At 35.6% G+C, this 3,975-nt stretch overlaps 1 long non-coding RNA gene across 1 annotated transcript in view; it reads left to right on the top strand.

Annotated features, from left to right (window-relative positions):
* LOC136796178 (uncharacterized) overlaps positions 1 to 1,819 on the top strand; it is a 28,833-nt gene extending 27,014 nt beyond the window's left edge. Inside the window, exon 3 of the long non-coding RNA XR_010843877.1 lies at positions 291 to 1,819. This is a non-coding gene — a long non-coding RNA (uncharacterized lncRNA). The remainder of the gene's footprint in view (positions 1 to 290) is intronic.
* The last annotated feature ends 2,156 nt before the right edge of the window (positions 1,820 to 3,975 follow it).

Raw genomic sequence — 3,975 nt, 5'->3', positions numbered from 1 at the left:
TATATATATATATATACACACACATACATACATACATACATACATAGCATTATGAGAACATTTAATTCAGTATTTAAATAGACATTGTGTGCGTTATTTATCACCCAATGTCCGTTTTTTTCTTTTTTTAGTTCCCGCGAATGACCTAACGTAATTTATACATAAATCCTTCTCACCACAATACCTATATTAATAAAATGTCAAAAATTAAATGGTGTATTATTTAAGTACTAATTTTCATACTGTAAATTAAAACACAAAGTGAGTCATTATTATTTTTTTTTTTACAGATCCTGGCTATTCCAAAGGCATCCATCAAAGAAAGAGATTACGGCAGAAAAAGTAGGCGAGGAATTCAATGCCAATTCTATTTCTACGTACAGAATGCCATTCAAAATAATAACTGACCAAAGATAATAATGTACAGTGAGTAAAATTGAGTACCTATTAATACTTTAAACTACTTCGATAACAAACACAGCTGATAGTCGTTACACGGCGTATTAATCATTGTACTAATGGTGACGTCTCAAGTACCAGTTATTAATTTATATTATTTTAACTAACTTAACTTTGATCTAGGCCTAACTAGTCGACCTCCAGAAGATCAGAGTCCCTGGATTAAATCAAACATCTTTAGATTGAGATGAAAATTCGGACAAAGTCGTTAATTACTTCTTAAATCGATAAGGCAGTGGGGTGTGGCAAGAAACTGATGGCGGAGAAGGTTGATGTCCTTTGTCATCGTGTCCATCTTTTTTTAGGCTCTTCTAGAAAATGCAACCTTGGTATCGATTTTCTTTCAGTCTAATCCACGAGTTCCTTGTACATGCACCTTATCTACGCTTGAAGGGTCATCAAACTTCATAAAGCTGGAATCCTCTAGACCGCCTTGTTGTCGGATCCTTCATCACCAAGACTTGTTTAATCTAAACACATTTGCAAAAATATTCTCGTAAGGACTCTGGACTAGTTTGCCAATTGAGGCCTCCGATGAACATTTTCCATGAATTATCGATTTCGCATATCATTTCACTAGCAGGCAGTATTTATTGGGGGACATTTAGCAACCTATTTATTTTAAAATTGGCATCTGGGTAGAATTTCATTGTAGAACGAACACAAATATGGAAGAAGAAGCTTAAACCTCTCCACCATCAGTCCCCTTCCAAAACCTCTCTGCCAAGCAGCATACCAGTAGCCAACAAAGTAATTAATGACTTACTTCGAATCTTCATCTAATGCTGCAGATGCTTGATTTAATCCAGGGATACTAAGCTTCTGGAGGTCGGCTACTTTTCCTTAAATCTTCTTCTTGTTCTTTAGCTTCCCTCTTCAGTGCCTCTCAGCGTAGAGGAGCATTCAACCAGGAATTCCATTCTTCCCTATTTCTAGCTATCAGCAGTTTCTGACAAATCCTTTCATTGCGAACTAGGTCTCTCTACTTTTTTCCTATCGTCCTTCGCATAAATTCCCTCCTTTAATAAGAATTTTTTGAATTTTTCTTTGTTACCATTTGATATTTGAAGAATTGAAGAATTCGCATAAAAACCCTTTATTATGCGAATTTTTATCAAAATATCAAATGGTAACAAAGAAACATTCAGAAAATTTTATATTGCCAATCGATATTGAGACGTAGCCTATAGTACAATAATTAATACGTATTACAATTATCACTAATAATTTATGTAATTTGAGTTATAATTAATTATTGATTATGTCGGTATAAAGGTCTCAAGGCCTAAGTAGTCAACGTCCAGAGGATCAGTGTCCCTGCTTCAGGGAGATCTTCAGCTTTATATTCGGAGATTCCAAAGAAAGACAATAGTTACTTCTATTTATTGGCTACTGGTATGCTGCTTGGCAGTGAGGTTTTTGAAGGGGACTGATGGTGGAGAGTTTTAAGCTTCTTCTTCCATATTTGAGTTCGTTCTACAAAGAAATTCTATCCATGTGCCAATTTTAGAATGAATAGGTTGCTCAATGTCACTTAATAAATACTGCCTGCTAGGGAAATGGTATGCAAAATCGAAATTTCATGGAAAATGTTCATCGGAGACCTCAGTTGGTAGACTAGTCCAGAGTCCTTACGAGAATATTTTTGCAAATGTGTTTAGATTAATCAAGTCATGGTGATGAAGGATCGGGCAACAAGGCGATCTAGAGGATTTCAGTTTTATGAATATTGCTGACCCTTCAAGCGTAGACAAGGTGCATGTACAAGGAACTCGTGGATTGGACTGAAAGAAAATCGATACCAAGGTTGCATTTTCTAGAAGAGCGTACAAAAAGATGGACACGATGACGAAGGATATCAACCTTCTTCGCCATCAGTTACTTGCCACACCTCACTGCCTTATCGACACAAGAAGTGACTAACGACTTTCTTCGAATCTCTATCTAAAGTTGAGGTTGTTTGATTTAATCCAGGTTTAATAATTTATATTTATTGTTTTTATAATTTTATTTAATAACACTGATCCTATGGAGATCGACTACTTATGCTGACATCATCAAGTTAAATTAGTTAAAATAATAAAAAAAAAAAAAATTGATATCAGTAAAACCTGAGACGCGTCACCATTAGTACAATGCTTTATACGCAGTATAACGAGTAACAGCTGGTTGTTATCGGTGTGTTTTAGGAAATAAATAGGTTACTCGATAAATACTTGCTAATAGTGAAATGATAGACGTAATCAATAGGTTATATAAAAGCCGAAGTTGGTGGCTTCATTCGATTTAATGGATTTTGGACTGGCACTGAATTGTTGAGACAGTATTTCTGCAAACTAGAATGGATTAAAAAAAGCAATAGTTATAGGTAAGGACCCTCCTACGAGTCATCAAGACGATTCGAATAAAATATCGCATTTCCAAAAAGAACATAAAAGAGATGGAAATGGGAACTAAGAGTATTAGTATTCTCCACTTTCAACTTCTTTTCAAAACGCTCTCTCCAAATCTACAGTTAGAGAAAAGGAAAAATTAACAATTATCACTGAATCATCTCATGTTAATGTTGTAGTTCCCAAAGAACTCGTGTAATGGACAGAAAGAAAATTGATTCCAAGATTCAATTTCCATGGTAAAAAGGAGAAAGGAGATAAAACATCTCCACTCTTCCAAACCTCACTTCCAACTAAGCTAACAGCAGTTGAGGAAAAGTGGTAATGTGGTAATCAACGACTGTACCTTCTCAGGAAAGGGAGTCTCATTGGTGCAGACCCGCACATCATACCAAAGGTATGACCCTCTGAAACAACTAGACCTTACCAAAAGCAACGACCAACAGGCGTTGATGACCAGGCTGTTGAACGCCCTCTCAAAACAAATAAACAACGACTGTATCTGTCCTCATCTCATCAAGTTCTTTCAATTTATGGATACCACAACGAGACTATCCAGAAACTTGCAGCCTAATGAAGATTTCTCACTGACCTATTGTATTCAAGATGTATGCACAAGGAACACATAGATTGGACAAAAAGAAAATCGATTGTAAGGTATCATTTGATAAGAGAACGTAAAAAATATGGACTAGAGGACAAAAATAATTAATTGGCTTGTCAGAGAAGCCTTAATACTGGTGTACAAAGCATTATTTAAATCAATATTAAGCTTTAAAGATAAATGAAGTAGCAAATATAGAGAAAGAGCATCAACTTTTTCCTCCGTCAACTTCTTTCCAAACCTCTCACTCTGAACCAGCACATCACCAGCTAAGGAAAAGACATAATCAACGACTGTATCTGAGTCCTCATCACATGCACAAGTTGTTTTAAGGTATGGATACTACAACGAGATGATCTAGAGAATTCTGCTTAATGAAGTTTTCTCACTGATTTAGTGCATACAAGGTGCATCCATAAGAAACGCAAGGATTGGACGGAAAGGATATCTATTTTAAGGTTTGATTTCATAGAACGTAAAAAATATGGACTAGAAAACAACGTAGAGTTAACTTCTCGG

The sequence above is a fragment of the Halyomorpha halys genome, unplaced genomic scaffold (genome assembly GCF_000696795.3).
Source record: "Halyomorpha halys isolate HHAL.00 unplaced genomic scaffold, Hhal_1.1 Scaffold646.1, whole genome shotgun sequence".
In the NCBI taxonomy this organism is placed as follows: Eukaryota; Metazoa; Arthropoda; class Insecta; order Hemiptera; family Pentatomidae; genus Halyomorpha; species Halyomorpha halys.
This window is presented reverse-complemented; position numbering and strand designations above follow the sequence as displayed.